Genomic DNA, 21289 nt, shown 5'->3' with positions numbered 1-21289 from the left:
TGTTCTGGCAATGTTACCGTATTAATATAGATGTAAACTTTTAATGCTCCATTGTTCCAGAGACATTTGGAGACATGTTTACTCTGTATAATGGTCATCTACCCTTTCAGAAGAAAGCATACATGTATATATGCACACACATACTTTAAAGTGTACAGTTGAACCCATATCTGGCATGCCTTCTTACTTCCCTCCTTCATGTCAGTCCTAAAAAGAGTCATAGCAGGTTTCCATCTTTTCAAATAATATATAAATTATAACTATGTCTAATAGAAGGTATGTCACTTCTCAAGGTCACCATTTTCTTCATGACAATGTCTGATACCGTTAGTACTCATACTGCACACCACCAGCCAGTTGTCAATGTCACTTTCAAATTCCATGAATTATGAAGGAATTATCAGACTAGATACGTTTCTTCATATGTTACCTCCAGATTTTGGAAACATCCTAAATATACCGTACAGTGGAGAATGGTGCATCCATGGCTATCTGTAAAGAACTGCAATCAAACAAACATATCTGTGAAATCAGTGACAGTGGTGTAGTTGTGAGTAAATCAGTACACCCTTTTGTAAATTGGGTATATAGAATTTATTCACACCTAACTTACACAAGACCAGACATTAAACATATCCCAAAATATTTATCAATTTTAAATAAAAATTACAGCACAGTAATTAACAGGGAAACACCATGTTTTGTAATAATAAAGGGTGGTCATACTTTAGTTTGCTGCAATAATATCTTGTCACAGTTTCATCCTGATAGGCAGCTAAACTCCACCACAACTGCTCCCCCACTCCCCCTTCTCAAAGGAAGAGGGGGAGTAAATACGATTGGAAAAGGCTAAAGCACTGGGATAAGGATAGGGAGATTGCTCACCAATTACAAAAGGCAAAACAGACTCAACGTAGGGAGATAATATTGCCTATTGCCTATCACTAGCAAGCTACAGCAGTGACAACGAAAATCAAAATGAAAACACCATCACCCCATCCACCCTCTTCCACCTCCTACCCCCCAAGCAGCACAGGGGAACGAGGAATGGGGGCTGCGGTCAGTCCCTGACGCTTCGTCTCCGCCGCTCCTTCACGGTCCCTCTCTGCCCCTGCTCCCCGTGGGGTCCCTCCCACGGGATGCCGTCCTTCCCGAACTGAGCCTGGGGGGCTGCCCACAGGCAGCAGCTCTTCAAGAACTGCTCCCACACGGCTCCGTACCACGGGGTCCATCCCCCAGGAGCAAACTGCTCCAGCACGGGTCCCCCACGGGCGGCAGCTCCCCCCAGGCCCCCTGCTCCTGCGTGGGCTCCTCTCCACGGGCTGCAGCTCCGGCCCGGGGCCTGCTCCTGCGGGGGCTCTCCATGGGCCGCAGCCTCCTCCAGGCCACATCCACCTGCTCCACCGGGGGCTCCTCCACGGGCTGCAGCGTGGAGATCTGCTCCGTGTGGGACCCATGGGCTGCAGGGGGACAGCCTGCTCCACCAGGGGCCTCTCCACGGGCCGCAGGGGAACTTGTGCTGAGTGCCTGGAGCACCACATACCGTCCTCCTGCACTGACCCTGGTGGCCACTACAGTCCCCTAACACTCTTTAGCATACCTTCAGCCAGTGAGACTGTACATGCTCAGGATCTACCCCCACTACCAAAACCTTGCCACATAAGCTCAATACACATCAGAGGCAAAATGATGTAGAGCACTTGCATCACTACCTGTTATGAGCATAACACAACATGACAAGCAATCCTTTTTTCCAAAGGACCTACAAATGAATAGGCTTGCTATACTAGTCCTCAGTCACAGCATTGCACAATAGTTTTTTCGCAAAGTTCAAGTCCTGCCCACCAAAAGTAAATAGGCAGTAGACTGTAGCTCTATATCACTTATAGGCCACTAAAGGATACTTTGGCCCATACAACAAAGCTGTTGTGGAAGAGAAGAGGGAGTATTAGTGGCACAAGAAAACAGGAGCATTGCATCTGATCAACCTGGAGTGATCTCATAAAGAATGCAGGAAGTTTGGGAGATCTGCATAAGTACCCCAATACTGCACTGATATGGTGCATTCACAGTGTAGTTAGGGCCATCATCTGTTACTAGTGAGCAAAATAACTGGTATAAGTTAAGTGTAAGAAAATTACCTAATGATAATCGTGATTTCTGACGAATCCCTTCTAAGGAAGCCCTTCTGAATTAATATAAATCACCCTTATGTGATTTACATAGACCTAAGACGTTCCCTTCTGGTCAGAAAATTATGCTTAGTTTTAAAATGACTTTTTAGATTACTTTTTTTTTTTCTTTAAATCATTTTTCTTCGAGAGAGACCTAGGCCCCTTAAATTGCTTACACTTAAATTATTTTTGATATATCCAAGGACATTCTAAAAAAACATTTTCTCAGTATACTTAAATATGCTAAATGTTAATCAGATCCTCGATCTCAAGAAATGTACTTGAGTATTTTAATCCTTAAAGAATTTTGTTATTCTTATCAAGACAAAAGATTTTGCTTGCAAGTAGATTTAAGTAACACATTGTTGTTCTGTGTTCTGCTATTCTTCCTTTGATTTAAATTTTTTAGTGGAAAACGAATAAAAGTTACAAAACCCGAATTAAAGAAATGTGTCTCCTAATATGGACAATTTCTATTCTAATTAAAAATAAAATAAAATGTTTTATTAAGTAAGGGCAGATGATTTAAGGCAGCAACACCTTTTTAGCACAGTACAAAGTTGCAACTGGCTAGATAACTCTTGAGTACTATATTGTACTTCTGGTAAAGATGCAAGAATTGAAGGCTGACATTTTAAAACCCAAATCGTTAGATGCTTTCTTTACTAGCATTTTACTTGACTGCTTTTAATTCCACAAAGTTGATATATGATAGTGAAGTCTAGCACACAATAAATTTCACCCTGAGTGGACAGAGGTGCTGTCAAGTCTTATCATCTTTAGAATGAAGGCAGAAGACCCTGGCACAATTCACTTCTAATTAAATTTTACTCTCCATTGAACACTCTGCTGAAGTTCACAGTTGCTGGCAGCAGAAGAAAGCCTAAGGCTGTGGTGCTACGCCTGATACATCTACTGCTCCTTCTGCATTTCTGTAAACATCCTTGTAGCTTATCACCTCATCAAAGATCCAAGCTTCATTCTGAATACACTAAGAATAAAACAGGCATGTTATATGTTGCTTCTGGATCTAGACAAAAGTCAAGTGCAGAGTGAACCTTTCTAAATCCAAGACTTACTTGTTTTAAATTATGGATAATGACACAAACCTTGAGGACAAGTATATAATATTAAAGATTTACACAGCTCCCTCAGCTGCTATAAATAGGTGTTTTAAAACTCTGTTTTGTTCTACTTTTCTAAAGTAAGAGAATATACATCCCAAAGGGCAAGAAAGCAGTCAATCTACTTCCTACATGGAAGAAGGGGGCAAATAAACACAAATCCGTTTCCATTAAATGCTTTCTTAACATTCTGTTATATTCTGATGCTTGTGGTAACTAAATAGGAAGTTGGTTCTGACTTTATTGCAGTGTTCTTAACCCTGTGACTGTTACACTGTGTTGACGCTGTCTTATGTGCCTGTTTTAACTTCATATTTAGGTTGTATTTTCCTCAGGGCAGGAAATGTTGAAGCTATGAATTTTGTGCAGTACCTTGTACAAAGTGGCACCAAATTGTCAGGGCTGTTACAGGTAACAAGCACCAGAAAAAAATGTTACCCATGAGAAAAGCTGGTGTGACCCTTATTCGCGAATTGGGAGGATTATATAACAGCAAGTCACAGCTGATAAATGAGAGTTAGAGAACTCTCATTTAGAGAGTTGAGGTTGAAAGGACCTATGGAGATCATCAAGACAGGATCAGCTAGACCGGGTTGCTTAGGGCTATGTTCATTCAGTTTCAGAATATATCTACCGATTTCCACAACCTTCCTAGGCAACTTCTTCTGGAGTTTGACCTGTCTCATGCTAAAAAAAACTGTTTTTTTTGTTTGTTTGTTTTTGGTTTTGTTCTTGCTGTGTTTAAATGGTATTTCCTATATTTCAGTCCTTGCCCATTGTCTCTTGTCTTGTCAGTGGACTAGTACGCTCTTGCTACCAGAATTTCCCATGAGTCTCAAGGACCTGGGATTCCCGAAGGCAAATCATACTGTTAAAGATTAAGGTAAAGAACTCAAGGTGCTCCTTGAAAATTGGCTCTTCTGATCTTCCTCTTCTCTTCAGAAGAGTATCCCATGGTATTCTTCCAAGAAGTTCTCTGAATTTCTCAGAGACTTTTCTTCTGAAGTCCAGGGTTATGATGCCTGGTTCCCTCCTCTCAGATGCTGACTCCACTGCTCCATGGTCACCACAGTCCAGTCTGCCCCCAACATTCGTGTCCCAACTAGTTCTTCCTCATTTGTAAACCCAAGAATCTTATGAGTTAAAAATAAGTAAATGAAAATAATAATAATAGAAAAACTTAAACAAGCACAAGGTGCTACGAATAATGGCTCCAAACTGAGTCTGAAGAGATTGATATTCTGTTTGATTCTGACACTGAGAATCTACAATGCAGACTGGTTTCTGCACATGGACCTCACTTGGATTCTAGTAAGAGGATAAGCTGCCCTTTCCAACCAAGGAAGTATTAGGGGATAGTATTTACTGAAATATGAAGTATAGTGTTTTTGTTATGCCTTATGGATTTAATTGCTGAAATTAGCCCTTAAGACAATCTTGCAATATTGCTAAATAACTGCTTTAAAGTTAGCTACAAGAAAAATATTTTCCATTTTTTTATTATTTTTTTCCCTCATTTTAATCTCCTTCAGCAATTTGTCCAAGGCTTTTTTCAAGGAGATAGAAAAAAATCCAAAATATAACTGGGGCTCTTTTTCCACGTCCAGTCAATTGAACAATCAATAACTAATAACTAATTTTATACCAATATTATAATATTTAAAGAAACCTTTCAATCTGAACTTTAAATATCATTTTTTATCATGGAAAGTCGTTTTGTTACAGCATCACTTTAAAATAACTGGAATAATTTTCCCCTCTTCACAAAATTTCTGAAACAATTTGTCTTTGGAGAAAGCCTAGGTAGTTCTGACTTCTCCCAGAATTTTTGTTTTAAATGAAAGAAAAAATTTTCCCATGGATTTAACTAAAAACACCTCTAAAGAGAGATTTTATCAGCAGATTTTCAAAACAGGATCTTTGGGGCCTTAGGGTAAAGAAACACATGTAGACTACTTATATTTTCCAAGGCCAAAAAGATCAGTTTGTTCAACAAAAGTAAACATTGGTCTCACTTTCTTGACAGCATCTCCCATGTTGGTGGTGGCTATATATTGTTATGAATGAAGATTCTCAGCAGAACTATGCACAAGATGGGATTTTGTTTTGTTTCATTTTTTAAGAGAAGTACAAAAATGCAAAATGTCAAAGTGTTAGCAAAATCGGGTTATGCCCATCTGGACTTTTAATCTGTCAAAATATAAAGAGTGAATTGGTAAAAACAAACATTGAAAAGATTGCAGGGTTCTAAATCCTACCTACTACTTTTTTCGTATTGTTTTTATGTCTACTGTGTGTCTTTCTTCAAGTGCTTTATAACAAGACAATTAAAGCAAACATGGAACTTTTCTTATGACCCTACATGAGTTGATTGGGATCTTCAGTCTGGGAATAGCAGAGTAATAATAGTAATAAGGAAGGAAGTAAAAAATAGTAAGTAATATAGATGCTTTTCAGCATTATTAGTAACAAGAGGGGAAGGGACAAATCCCTGGCTGTCACTGTTGTTTGTACAGTTGATCTAGTGAGGAAAGTTGTCTGAACATGTCCTTTTGGAGGGCACCGAGAAGATACCATCACCAGAGGAAGAAGGGAGGACTTGGTTATCTCCATATCATTCTCTCTCAAATTTGTTTGTGGAAAGAACCAGCTTACACAAGAAACCTTCATGTGAAAAACGTCTTATTTTACCATGTAGCCCTAGACAATCTTCGTGTCCAAGAAGTAAAAGCTGACGTAAAGTTCAATTTTTAGTTTCCATAGCTCCCTCAACAAAATATATGGCTATCTACATCCCCTTCATAGCAATATATGTCATCAATGGGATGTTATTATTTAGCATATTTATAAAGCTTGGGAAGCTCATATTTTAAAATTTGCATAAGATTAAGTGTCTAGAATTACCTTTTTTATTATTATTTCCGATAATTATTCAAGTCAGAAATTTGTACCCAAAAAATGTACATTTGTCTTTTTAGATTGTAACAGGTGGATAAGAAGAAAGTTCTCTCATGAGAGTGATAATAAAAGCCAGATGAATAGAATGCTTGCACATTCAGAGTCCTTAGCCAGTTAAGAGTAGTCATCACAAATGTCCACCTGTTTTCCCTTTACTTGGTGGTATTTTTCCTAAATATGAGCAGAAGTATAATACAAGAAATATGAGCAACTGACTTTATCTACCTGGACTTGTGCAAAGCATTTGACGCTGTCCTACAAGACATCCTTGTCTCTGAATTGGAGAGAGATGGATTTGACAGATGGACCACTCAGTGGGTAAGGAATTGGCTGGATGGTCACATTCAAAGGGTTGTGGTCAATGACTCAATGTCCAGGTGGAGATGAGTAATGAGTGGTGCCCCTCAGGGGTCAGTATTAGGACTGGCACTGTTTAACATCTTTGTTGGTGACAAGGACAGTGAGATTGAGTGCACCTTCAGCCAGTTTACCAATGACACCAAGCTGAGTAGTGCAGTCAACACACTGGAGGAAGGGATGCCATCCAGAGGGACCTTGACACGCCTGAGAGATGGGCCTGTGCAAAATTCATGAGGTTCAACAAGGCCAAGTACAAGGTCAAGAACTTGGGCTAGGGCAATCCCAAACATGAATGTAATCAGGGCAATGAGTGGATAAAGAGCAACCCTGCAGAGAAGGACTTGGGGATGAACAGATCAACATGAGCTGACAACATGAGCTCACACCCAGAAAGAGAGCTGTATCCTGGCTGCATCAAAAGCAGCATGGCCAGCAGGATGAGGGAGGTGATTCTCCACCCCCATCCCCCCCCCACACACACACTCCACTCTTGTGAGACTCCACCTTGAGTCCTGCATTCAGTTCTAGGGTCCTCAGCACAAGAAGGATTTCAGCCTATTAGAGCAAGTCCAGAGAAGGGCCACAATGATCAGAGGGCTGGAGCACCATTACAATGAAGGCTATGAACGCAGGCTGGAGGAGCTGGGGTTGTTCAACCTGGAGAAGAGAAGGTTCTGGGGAGACCTTATAGAAGCATTCCAGTACTGAAAGGGGGCCCACAAGAAAGCTGTGGAAGGACTATTTGCCAGGGAGTTCAAAGGGTAATATTTTTAAACTAAAAAAGGATAGATTTAGATTAGATACTAGGAAGAAAGTATTTACTATGCAGTAGTGAGGCACTGTTACAGGTTGCCCAGAGAAGCTGTGGATTCGCCATCCCTGGAAGTGCTCAAGACCAGTTTGGATGGGGCTTTGGGCAACCTGATCCCAGATCTTGTGGGAGGTGTCCCTGTCTTTGGCAGGGGCTTGGAACTGGATGATCTTTAAGGTCCATTCCAACCCAAACCAAACCATCCTATGATTCGAAGAAGTTAGTACTGAGGAATAATCTTGTGTATAAAATGGCTGCCCTGGACAACCTTAATTCTAATATTTTAAACTGCTTACCATTAGGTTTCCTCTCCTCTTCACTGCTAGTATACTTTTTTTGTGGCTGTCTTCTGACTTTTACCATCAAAAAACATCTCTCATTTCTATTAGAAATATGCATCTTGCCTAACTCAGTAGAACTGAAGCCTAAGGGTATGACGAATATCAATCAACAAGATTTTTTACATTAACATTGACATTTTCCAGAGATTGTGTCTTATGAAGAAGCCACTGGTTTCAGAATTGGAAAGCTTTGTCCATCTCGTTGAATACACAAAAAATGGGTATCTGCAGCATCAGGCGTAGTATTTGGAAGGAAAGGTTGGAAGGAAAAGTAAATTGACACCCAACAGGTAAAGACACCCCACCCCACCCCACCCCCAAAAAATTACTTCTCATTTGTTTTTCTCACTGGTGATAAAAATATAGTCTTCATCCCGTAGCTTCTTATTTCCTTGCTCCCAATGTTTTAAATGAAAGCACTGCGCCGTCCATGTGTATATGACTAATTTAAATTCACAGAAGAAATACACCAGAATGAGTTTCATTTTGAGTTAAATCCTGCCAGATGTTGAGGATTCTTAATTTCCATCGATGTCAATGGGACTCAAGGACGATTCACTGTTTGGCACCAAGTACTCAATGCCAGCCACTCCACAGTGCCTCTGGCACTACGTGTTCAAATGCACCATCTCCAAGGATATCATTAATGCTGGTACACAAAGCCAGCAATTGGCCTGTGCACCTCCAAAGCTTCATGTTGGCTGTATCGATTACCATCCTGCCAGGCGCTGAGCTCCTTTCACAGGAATTGGTTCTGGAAATCAACATACGCTTCTGGTGATCCGAGGGGCGTCAGACACCATCTGGGTATGTTCATAGTTAAACCACAAAGCTGATGATCTTTTCTTAAAGTGCTCAGTTATGTACATTTGTCACATATGAGTTGCTGTTCAGACTTTGGGTGGTAGGATAGGGCCTGTACAGAGAAAACATCATTAGTCCACAAACATCTTAGTAAACATACACCAAGGGAGCATGCACAAAGAAAATATGATAAAAGTTTAAGATCAATAAGGGAGGAGGAAATTTTTCTCCCATCCAAGAATATTTGCAGGATTAGAAGAATCTCCCTTCATTCTGCAAATACAAAGTCTTTTAAAATGTCATTAAAACCTGAGACAGACTCTTCAACCCATAAATAGTCTAGCTATTTAACACATCATTTTACACATTCTAGGAGAAGCTATTATCTCCTGAGCTATGGAGTTGGTCTCTCTTCAGCCCAAAGATTTTGTGATTTGGATGAAAATGAAATAACTCCTGTAGGCACGGCTGGAAGGGGAGCCTTACTGACGTGCAGGGTTTGTGTCACTTACTTACCTGGTAGGAGACCTTGCTTCAGACACAAGCAAGGCAGAGTTTCATAATGAAAATCCATATGTGGAAGTATTGCTGTCATCATTAAGGTCTTCTGACTGTACAAGAAGAAAAAGGGTGTTTCTAACAGAGGTTAGACAAAACACCAACTCGCATATAGCTGAATCTGCTGTAGAGAAAGCAGACTCTAGTTTTAACATGAACTAGCTGGTTAGGGTGAAGACTTTGCAGAGATCTGGAATTTGCCTTTACTCGCTAGCTTATTAAAGTGTAAAATTTTACACTAGGTCTAGGAGAACAGAGGAAGCAATGCATCTTTTTTTCCAACGTACTGAAGATGAATCTCTTGAAGGAAAAACTTTCTAAAAACATAGGGCAAATCTGGGTGTTATCAACAGCCTAAGTTTCTTGTACATTAAAATATCTTGCTAAATGTACGTTAAACTATCTTGCTAAATGTAGTACTTTTTCTAAATATTCTTAGCCTATACATTACCAGTCCATTGTTTAAATCATATTTACTCTCTAGATTTTTGCTTAGAGTGTGGATTATTCAGGGTATGGAGTGAACAATACTATTTTTGGAACTTTTTGTTATTGCAGATATTTTATTTCATAAAGAGATTACGTATCACACCCTAAACAAGTGTAGTTTTTGCTTGTCTCTGTTGCTAAATTTAACTTAGCTCTCCAAAGATTAAATACAGATTCATTAAGCTGCTGCACGCTTTTATCCATTCTCATGTTCCTGAAAGATTTCTCATTTATTACAAAGAAAACATGGCTAATTGTTAATTAGAAAGTGCATACAAATGTGATAGGATTTAATTAACTCAAACAAATACAACTCAAACTTTAATAAAAAGATTTAGTTGTTCTTTTTTTTTTTTTTTTTTGATTTCCTGAGAAAAGTTTTAGTATAGATTCACAAAAGTCCTATTTAACATCCCAGTTACTCTGGAGGCTTTGGTCTACAAAGAAAACCCTACAATACAGTTGAAAATCTCCAGTCTGTGCTTCAACCTTTGCTAAAACAGTTTTCCAAAGTTCTTTCAACATTTCAATGAGAAAAATATCATGAGAAAAGCAAGTCCATATTTATTAGATTCCCCACAGAAAATAAAATAAAATAAAAATCTTTTGTATCCTGGAAATGCTAAAAATTTACTTTTCAAATAAAATGATTGATTTCAAAGACATTTTACTTTAAATTATTTTTGTTGTGTAGGTTATAGCTTGACTCAGCAGCAACCACATTGCACAGAATCTCTGTCAAGTCAAATTAATATCAAATTATGCTCTCTGCTCCCATTGACCTCTGAATATTCAAGAACATGAAGGATCAGGATGTAAAATAAGCAGAGTATGCAATAGAATTCTATCATTTGGGACTCAAAGCTCCCAGCTTACATTTCTATTAAATTCAGCTTGTAATGTTACAGACTAATTAATAAGTTTAAAAAATAACATTAAAGATAAATTACCATTTAAGTTAAGAGATTAAAATTCACAGTTATAATTCAGTGTACAATTTAGGCTTAAATGAATTTATGTGAAATCTGAGAAACAGCAGAAAAAGATATGAATTGCACATAAAAGTGGAAGAGTTTGAAAGACTTCAGATTGATGGATGCAATAAAATGAAAATTTCCCTTTATCCCACACTGTTTAAATAAAAATTACTGATTCCTCCTGGCAGGTGTCCAATGATAGTCTAGGAGGAGGCATATATTTTGTCTGTAACAGGGCTCCTGAAAAATAATGGCATATGAAGGATTTACTGGAAAGTCTCTCAGATTCTTTCACAAGTTTCTCTCTCATGAAAAATCCTGTTGGTGAAACTTATGCTCTATTAAAGTTGCTCTTATCTACTATTTAATAATTACAATGTACATCCAATTTCCCAGTTTTCAGTTAAAAAAAAAAAAAAAAAGGAAGGAATATTCCACTCACTTAAAATTCATTGGGATAGGGGCTTAAAACAAACACAAAAAGTGATACTGCATAACATAATATATAGATAGATAAAGAGATTTCTAAAACTATAGAAATAATTGCAAAATTAAGAATACAAAATGGTCTCAAGAATCCGTACATGTCAAACAGTCCTAGGATCATAAGACACCTGCTGTTTCTATGCTGAAAAGAAAAGCAAAAAGAAAAGGAAAAAAAAAATTTAAACTGAAGTAGCAGTAGAGATCTGACTCTGAAAATACGGGTAAACACCTCTGCTTTGCAGAGGGGCATTTGTTGTTTGTAGACAAGCATTGGTCCCAGAAACAGTTTTTAAATCTCTATAATGTGCTAATAATGCACCAAGAAGTTCAATCTTTTACTGGTAATTTGCAGAGGCAGAAAAAGAGTCTTTTGTGTATTAATAAAAAAAATATATATGTATGACCAAAAAAAATATATGCATACATATATTTTAAAATATATAAATATATATATATATAAAAATACATATATGCATGGCCAAAAAAAAAAAAAAAGACTAAAACAAGCCAAAATTCGAGTTGGATCTGCCAATCTGCCAGTTTTTCCACAGCAGTTTCAGTATTTCAATATCTTGCCTTGCAAACTCTGCTACATTTCCATATCCATACTATTTTCTCCAAAAGGAAATGATTTTACATGCAGGCTTGAGGACTCACTACTTTCAACACAATCTGCAAAATTGTACCAAACTCAGTTGCTCTGGGTTATGCACCACCACGGGGTACCTGTGCATCACCACCTTGCAGGTTAAAAATAAAATTAAATTAAATTTAAAAAAAAAGGCAGAAAATCAGGCTTACACAGAGTTGGTCATCCACTTTGCTGGTCACCCACCCCACCAGTGCCTTAAGTGTGAGAGATTATCCTTTGTGCTTAGCTGAAATATATTTGTAATTGCAGCTCTACTGTGATTAATACTGCATTCTTCCCAGTACAGTCAGCATATCAGCTGCAAAATTAGAAGGGGCAGTAAAGCATCCAGTGAGGCTCTCTATCTTGCTTACACTCTTTTTTAAAAGTTATCCTGCAAATCTTTATAAATTAAAATTAAAAAAAAAAAAGTACACAAAGAAGCATGTTCTCTATTTACCATTTTTCATGGGTTCAGAAGAACCATGCCACTTTATGACCGTAGTAACTAGTGTGACTTTGAACACCATAATACAAAACATCTGTGTCCACTCCCACAGTGACCAATGAGAGCTAATTTTCTATAGCCAGGACAAATTATTATCTTCAAGGATGATAGCATCTGTCTCTGTGATGTATAAACATGTCTTCCCCTTTGGCCTAAGAGAAGATTCATCTAAGCAAGGGAGCAGAAACAGGGGCATTATAGCAAGGATACCCCTTGTGGGAAACCAGCTGTTAGCTATTTATCCTTGTATGGCCGATGAGCCTTTATCCAACATACAGCTGTTCCTTACTCTCCTCCTTATTAGCTACACCTGCCTCAAGCAGATGAGTGTGATTGTTAAATGCTTTTCTGAGTATTTAAAGTTTTATATCTGTTTTTAGTATTCCCTTGTTCTGACAGGTAGTAGTTTAAAGACACTGTCAATTTATCTTCACAGTAAAAAAGAGACAGACTTATTTTTATTTTCATAGAGATGAATGAATTAAATATTCCATGTTTTTTAAGACATTACAAATCCAGGCAAGACAGCTATTTTCTTCTATCCATCTATGAATTCTTAATGCAGCTATAACATTATGTGACCTCAAAATTTTTACTGAGGCTGAAATTTCCCATAGGAAACATGTTCTTCTAAGCATATGTCACACAATTCTTCCTCTTTGCATAAGACAGCTAAACATTTAGTGGCCAGTTAGGCCAATTACAGTGCCATTTTTCCAGTCAGATGACAGCACTGGTTTTGGCAGCACAAAAGCAGATTATATTTTCTATCCACCCACATGCAGGCTTATACTGGATACATAAGGTCTTCACACTTGCTTCCTACCCTACCTTTTGTCATAACTGTTTTTAAATCTGTGCTCATCTGCAGCGAATACTCATATCATTTAGCAAATTTTCTTGCAACAGCACCTAAAGGCCCCATCAAAAACTTGAACTGCCTTTTCTAGGTATTGCATAAATATGCAGCATGAGATTGAAGGCTATACAGATAAAAGATTGGAGGTGAGAATGAACAGATCTGGGAATAGATCACAGGCATCCCAAATGCCCACTCAGTGCACTTTTTGTTTTTCTATTATATAAATGATTGATTCATGATTGTTTTAACATTTACATCGGAACCCAACAAATCATTTTTGGAAAAACTGCTGCACAGAATTACAAAAGCACCTAATGTCACGAAACACAGAGTCACAGATATATTTTGCTGGGGTTTCAACTTTGTCTCATCCTTTGACCAGAAACCACACAGTGTCTGAAATTCCATCCAACATACATCATGGTTGACTAGTACATTGAGAGTAAGCACACAGTTGTCAAAATTCATGCGGCGTGAAAGCTTCTTTCAGTTTTCAAGTAGATGAGAAAGAGCAAACCCTGAACACAGCTGAGGTTTCCATTCGTTTTATGCTGGCCATCTACTTTCTGGCATATTCTCATGCAGGGCTGCCTATAGCCATGAGCAGCTCATGGCAGCTGGAGACTGCAGGACCTGGGCCTTGCCCTGTGTCCTTGACAGTTTTGGTGGGATCACAGAAACCTTGTCAGAGTAGCAGCAGTGCCCTTGAAGCACAGCTTCCCTCCTGACACCATTTCTTGCTGGCTGGGCCTCCATCCTTTCCTGAGATCCCAAAACCTGCAAGGCTGCCCCTGTCTCTCACTAACTTCATTCATCAGTGGTTTATTCCTGTTGTGCTCAGGAAAAAACATGAAATGATAATTGCAAATCATTCCAATAGATAAGCAGGTCAAATAAAGTAGTGTCTGGTAATTCATCTTCCCCACTTCTTGGAATTAACAGGACTTTCTTGTAGATTGAGAATAAATTAATCATGATTCTATAAACCAGAGAACACTGGTAAACTCAAACAGAATAACGAGTACATGACAGGAAGCAGAGCATATCATATGCAAGGATGTATTTGCTCATTAAGCACTACACATAAATATGCAACCTTCTATTCTGAAGGACGTGAAAGATGGGCTGTAGGTGGAAAACACTAAAGAGTAACAAATAAACATTTGCTCCTATTCAACCACCCACATTCTTTCTTGTAAAAATAGATACATGCAGACAGACAGAGAAACAAATCAAAAATGGGGGCAGAGGCATATGCAGAACATATTCACAAAGATTTAAATAAGGAATGTTTGGCCCTTTGGGAGATGAAGGTTGTCTGAACTTCTCTATCTAATTGGGAAAGAATTTCAGCTGCAATTCAATTATATAATACAGTTTACATTCATTTTTCTGCAAGAATGATTGCTGGGGGGGAGGGGGAAGGAAGACAAATTACTGTTTTTCTTCCCTCTACCTCTTGTCCTCCCCACAATCATCTGGATGCAGTGCGGCAGGACTTCTGAGGCTGTCAGTGCTCTTTGGCCACACACTAATACCAACATTATATGCTCTATTATGAACTCTGTTCTTTCTGGTCAGTTCTTGCATGTTGATTCTTAGTATTGGGCTTGCTGCAGCGTGCTTTTGCTTAGAAACTTCTGAATTACATCATCTAGGGAGGCTGGTTTCTATAGTGAATTCCTCCTTGTTCTCAAGAAGAAAAAAATGTAGTGTCTTTATACATCAACTGTGGAGGGCTGTGTGCTTGGCTATCTGTAATCTGAAGCTGATAGCATTTTAGAATCTGATGTAGGATTGAGTGACAATCAGCTAATGAGGTTACCTCCTCTAGGGTCTTGCTCATCTCTCCAGAGCCACAGCAGTATAATAGGTTGTAGAAGGTGGTTATGAAATCATTTGCTGTTCTACCTTCCTCTTACTTGTACAAATGAAAATCTCACTGTGCTACAGCATAAAATACTTATCAAAATGCTATCTGTTTTGAAGAGCCATGCAGCTTCTGAAAACTAAAATGTCCCTGCTATATACTTCATTGTGTAGGGTAAGGCATGTTTTCCTTCTCATTGCTAATGTAAATTAAAAGTCTTCTAGAGTCTCTGGAGTCAGTTTTCCCAAAGTCATCTTCTCTCTGAGTCCTAGAGACTAAAATATGATTGCAGTTATTAGTTAAGTCTTAATAAGATGTAGCTATTTCTTATTGTTTTAATAACAATTTGCCTCCATTTTCTCAATCTAGGTTGCTTAAGCACAAAATAAATCTTTTTGAGATGGAAGATTGTTATTTCCATGGTGAACTTAAAAACAGCTTCAGTTTCTTGACTTCTCCTCAAACTCTGATGACTAGTGAACTCATCCCAACACATTTCTTCAAGTGCCCTCTATTTTTCATATTTCTTCAAGATATAATCTCCTGTAGCTTAAAGCAAATCTACCTGTTTTGGATGCTGTCTGCAGTTTTTTAGAGGGGTATTGTTAGTTTTTAAGTTTAAGGCTTTTTAAAAAAACATTACATGAAGATTACAGAGGACAGACATTAGAGTGAACATAAAATTGCCTTTATTTCTTGCTTATATATTCCTTCCTCTTTTCTGTGTCCACCAGTGTCGAAGCATAATTAGCATCCTTATGTTCTGCTGATGTTCAGATACTTAAAGTCCCCCTTTGATGGTTATTGCATAAGCCATTTAGTCATGTGTCTTCCTTTTTCTCTTTTGAATTCTTGATCCTTGGTATACCAGATGACATCTTAACCCTTTTCTAGGACTTGAGCCAACTCCCAGTTAAACTTCTGGAAGCTGGACTAGTCCCTTAATGATGAAGTAAAAAACAAATATTATTCCATGTTATCCAAATGCCCATTTCCCATTTAGTAGGATTTAGAAAAGAAAAGGAATAACACTGTTGACAGATTATTTCCCCTGGTTTCTGAGATCATATACATGATGACTGCACTCACTGGACCAACCAGGCTGTACTAAAAGCTATAGAATTGTTACGAAGAATTGAAACATAATCCTAAAAGTATCTTTTCAAGTGGTGTGATTAAGAGCTTTCTTTCAATCTCATAGAAACAGGCATAGTCTGAAAATCAGTGGGGATTGTTTCCAATGCATGGATGTTAGTCATTTGTGTTTAATTATGATCAAATTGTCATTTTATCATGTTAAGTGTATATTCAGTATTTCATATTTATAATATGTTCCCTACATTGCACCACAGAGAAACCAAACATTTATGAGAACAATCAGGCAAGTCTTTATTTAACATTTTTCTTCCACCATTTCAAGCCAGTAAAAACAGTAAGTTAACTCATCTTGGTAGAGAAATAGCTTTCCAGTGATCACCAGTAAGACAATGCTCACACCATTTTTACCCTTAAAATGTTTTTTTGTTGTTGTTTTGTTTTGCTTTTCACAACCACTAGGAGCAAAGAAGAAGCCTAAAACCCACCAGTTTCACTCAGGTTCAACGTCACTTTTTGTAGAGAAGAAACATCTTTTTAAATGGTAAAGTAGAAGTATCTTGAGTGAAATCCACCTTAATATGTTGTAGAGAAACTTACCTTTTGTCATGTGTAGTGACTAACTCATAGCTCAGTTATCCAGAGCCAAGAAGATCAAATAAAATCAGAGGCACGGGGAAGGAATCCCACACTTATTAATTATGTGTGTATTTTTTTCTTTCATAGATGAAGATGTTATAAACATATAGTTAGGTCTTTAATGACCATATCTACTAAGAATAAGCAAATATGAAATGGCAAGTTGTACACAGTCGAGTTTCTTCTACTGTTCTGTGCTTCTTTGCTTCAGAAAATGCCGGAAAAAAACATGGAACACATCACAATTATGGAAAGAAACTCAACCTTTACTTTAACATCCAAAGTCATCCCTTCACTCAGTGGAGATGGTTCATTTGCTGTCTTCTTTAGAAACTAGTCATGATGTGAAAGACCAGCAAGGCAAACTCATGCACAAAGGGTGATTCATGTGCATCAACAGCAATTGTGGCTGGGAAAAAAAAAAGGTGGTACATGGAGCATGTGGGGCGACATAAGGCCATGTGTCAAAGACACCTTGGAAGGGCCCTTTAACATCTTTCATGGAAAAGCTGGCTATCTCAAAAAAATGATGTTATCAGGCTTCTGGTACCAAAGGAACTAAGCAACAGTGCAGCCATCTTGTTCACCTTCCACTTTCCCACAGCAGTGGAACCAGGTGGACAGAAGTACTGAGTGGTTCTCTGCAGCACAGACTGGATTTTTGTCCCAGCACATGGGAAATGTTCTGAACATAGTTCAAAAATCCATTCCAGTTGCTACTTTGGCTAACTATGTATATTTATTTTTACATCTCTATTATACTCACTTGATTTAGAAGATCATGTTGCTTGTGGTTGATTTAATTAGTATTTGGGGAATTGGGTCTAGCAGGTTGCATGACTGCTTGCAGGGTGGAAATTCTCAATTAGCAGTACGCTAATGAATGCACAGAAGCCATGTTTTCTCATTTTCACCTTTTACCCTTTACCCCATTTCAGAGAATAAAACAGGCCAGTTATAATTTTTGTTAGGACAGGATTAATAGCTTCAGTTCACATGTTCAATGTAGGGTTACTTTTGGCAACCCTACAGAACAGCAGTAAGGACAAACCATGTAGATGCTCTCATTTCTAGCAGTTCATACATTTTAAGTATTTGAAATGTTGCTTTTTTTTTAATGAATCATTGCATTTCCACATTTCAGTAAACTCGTTTTTGCTGTTTCACTCTACAAGGTCCATCATTCTTTACAAATGCAATGGGTTCTCTTTGGAATCAAAATTTATCTTCCAACTCTGCAAAACTAGCATATACTTTTGTGCTAGTCATCTTGCAAGTCATAATAGGAATATTTTTAGCCCTTTTCTGTATGTATTTTTCCAGTATAACATTTCATAGCATCAGTATAACACCAATAGGAAACTCAAAACAATTCACTCAGCTGGTTTAAATGTTACTGTTGATAAAACTCAGCTGGATTTAATGGTGGCTGCATTGGGCATTAGAAAGTGGTATGTGCATTCTGTGTAAAATAATACATTCAGCAATAAGTAAATAGTTAGAAAAATGTTATACAACTGAGTAATAGGCAGATTCTCAAGGTCTCTCTGTAAAACAAAAATTCTGTTGTATGAGCCAGACTTTTGTTATTGTTGCTGCTGTTGTTGTTTTAATCTGGCATCTATTATTACAAAGTCCTTTTCTATGATCATGATGCTAGGGTCATGCATAGTACAAACATTATTTCCACTTAAATGACACAAAGCTTATGAATATATTGGAAGGGGAGAGGGAAGATTTTTTTTTCCTTTCTCTAATGATGTGGAAGCTGCCTCAGCAATAGAAGTGGTGAGATTACAATTGATTTATTTCTCTAGTATGAAGTTATCAGGCCTATTTAAAAAAAAAAAAAAAAAAGTTGTGGTCAAATATTATTTTTATATAGATGATATTTCAAGAAACCTCTTTTCTGCCCATCTCAGTAGGTAATTGTTATCCACGGCTATTACTATAAAATTAATTGGAAAAAGAAAAAGAAAAAAAAAAAAAAGCTTAGAAAAAAGAACATCCTTGCCTGAGTGACTAGAAAGCAATGATTTTTTTTTTAACACAAAAATGTTTGTCTTTGATGAGCAATGAGAAAAGAAACTGATGAACAATGTTTCTTTTCTGTGTTTCATTTTCCAAACAAGTTTCTCAAAGAAGCTTCCTGCTGTTTTAAAATAATGCGGAACATCATACTAAATAATTACTAATAAAAAGTTATTGTCTGTTTCTGCAACTACAGCATAAGCTAGTTGTTTGAAAAGGTTCAACACAAAATAAACTTTATAGTTACCTTCTATATGTTTTTCTTTAGTGACTGCTTCATATACCTATTAAAAGAGAGATATCTAAAAGTTAGGAACAGCTAGGTGAAGATGAATATCAAAAATTATTCTTATGGCTTTGTGCAAGTGATAATAATTGCAATTTATTTATTTTTTCTTTTGGAATTTGACATGAGTTTTTAATTCACCTTAGGATTTATTCAAGCATTCCCACCTTTCCATTTAACAGGCATACATAATGCAGATTTCACTTACATCACTTTTTTCAGAGGATGAAAATAAAATAGCTACTATTCACATCTGTGATTTTATGCCACAGCCAGGATTCACCTGAGAGTCATAGCCAAAGAAGAAATATTCAAGTCAGAGATTTGTCTGCATCTGTCCATGTATTAAAATCCTCCTCAGAATGAAATAAATAGTGTCAGAGAGTGTAACCAAAATAGCAAATGGACCAGCCTGCAGGAAAAAAAAAAAAAGAAAAAGAAAAAAAAAAAGAACATATTCAAGTATCCTCAAAAGTTTGAGATTAAGTACTGAAGATCCCCATTTAGGCTATGGGAGAGGAATACACTGGAGAGCAAATACTCATGGACCAGTAGCATAGTTATCAAGCAAGTGAGCTTTACATATGCAGCAAGACCTGAGGCCAGAACACTCAAAAGCCCTGAAGCTTGGGAAGGATAAAAGCTGAATAAGGCTCTCCTTTTTTCCTTGCATCGTATTCCTGTTTTTGCTGGAATCTCTCTGCTGAGGGTCCTGCTTTACATCTAGTCCCCAACTCCAGTCACAAGTCAGTAGCTTTCTTGGAGCTTCATTTTGCTTATGCAGTCAAAATGCATCTGAATTGGGAGCTACCTGCTTTGCCAGTTGTATGGTTCCATCCCAAAAGAAATACTATTTCATTCACAGCAGCTAGCAAGTACTTTAGATTTTGTTAGTATTCCCCAATCAGTATTGTTCTTATATTAGCTGCAGTAGCTAGCCTCATTTCATCTTTGTAACATATCAGCAACTTGGGAAGGGTGCAGGGCTTGGGAACCAGAAGCACGGTGATAACTGTGATTCAGCAGTTGGCTTAGAGCTCATCCTCCCCAGCATAGTTTGACATCCTCACCCAGCCTTTCAAAATGCACTGACTACAGCTTGAATGCTGAGTGAAGAAGGAAGAGAAAACAGGGCTGTAGTCAGTGAAATCATTTTAATTGAACAGACCTTTCCAAGCTCAACAGATCAGGGATGTTTTTACAACCTCCATATTTGTTGACATTTTATTTTAGTTTACGAGTGGAAGAACTTGAGTCAAGTTGTCTGAAGTCTGTTTTTCATGTTTCAGTTTCAGTTTCTGCCACTTCCTTTTAATGATCTTGGAAGCTCATAAAGTTTTGCAAGAGTTTCCCATTTTCCTTACATAGCATAGATACCTCTTCAACAAGATGCTGCAAGGAGATATCTTTGCATTTAGACTAAAATACTTATTCAGAATCAGTCTTCCTTACTCCTGTCTAATTACTGCGATTAGATCTGGTGTGTAGTTTCGCTGTTCGTTACAAACTTTGTTCTGTTTTTATGCCGTAGATGTTTTCCTGATGCTTTTCTTTCAAAACTAAATTCTGAACATTTAGCACCTGACTGAAAGCCCCTGGTTGCTTTCAGGGAGCATTTTTTCAACAATAATCTCATTGATCTGTATCAATACTTGCTCACCAGAGGGAGTAAGAGGACATAATAACATTTTTTTTTTCAAAGCAATTCATTGCTTAAACACCAGGAAACACATTTAGATATCCTGACACTGGTGGTATGATCTTCAGTACCTATATTGAACTCTGTGGTAACAGAGTATTTGGCTTGAGTATTGGAGTCAGAACATGGGTTTTGGCACGTTAAAGGGCTCCAAAATGCAGCCATCCCTGCATTAATGTAAAAGGGATGTGGGAGTGGACAAAACACTCCAACACAGAGTGAGCCTTTTCTTTCCAGTTACCTACAGGATGGTTTCCTTGAGGGCAAGAAGAAGCAAAGATGTTTTCAGCTATCTTCAGGCTTCAGAACCTCAACAGGTCTAGGAGGAAAAATTGGAAATAGAAGAACAGATATACAGCTCCCATGGAGCAGAAAGTCTGAGCAGACTCTCAGCACGTGCTGTTCACGGTAGGTCTGATTATCTTGTGCCACACCTACTGTGTAGCTGATCTTTTCATGAAGAGAAATTGCTGTCCTGGACACCTGGAATATCCTCCATTAAAGCAACTGATTGCTCTGAGAATATCCTATGCCCAGTATGCTTTTCAAAACACACCGGGAATTCAACAATACCTATGGAAAAGCC

At 37.8% G+C, this 21289-nt stretch overlaps 1 long non-coding RNA gene across 1 annotated transcript; it reads right to left on the bottom strand.

The window, feature by feature from the left end:
• Window positions 1-2575: 2575 nt before the first annotated feature.
• Window positions 2576-12510, bottom strand: LOC310892462. The gene is made up of 3 exons (XR_014578157.1): window positions 11884-12510; window positions 9089-9183; window positions 2576-8684 (listed from the first exon to the last, which is right to left on the bottom strand). It is a non-coding gene; the product is annotated as an uncharacterized lncRNA (long non-coding RNA).
• Window positions 12511-21289: the final 8779 nt, after the last annotated feature.

This window comes from Anser anser, assembly GCF_964211835.1.
Source record: "Anser anser genome assembly, chromosome: 1".
In the NCBI taxonomy this organism is placed as follows: Eukaryota; Metazoa; Chordata; class Aves; order Anseriformes; family Anatidae; genus Anser; species Anser anser.
The sequence above is the reverse complement of the archived record's forward strand: the minus strand, read 5'-3'. Positions and strand labels throughout refer to the sequence as shown.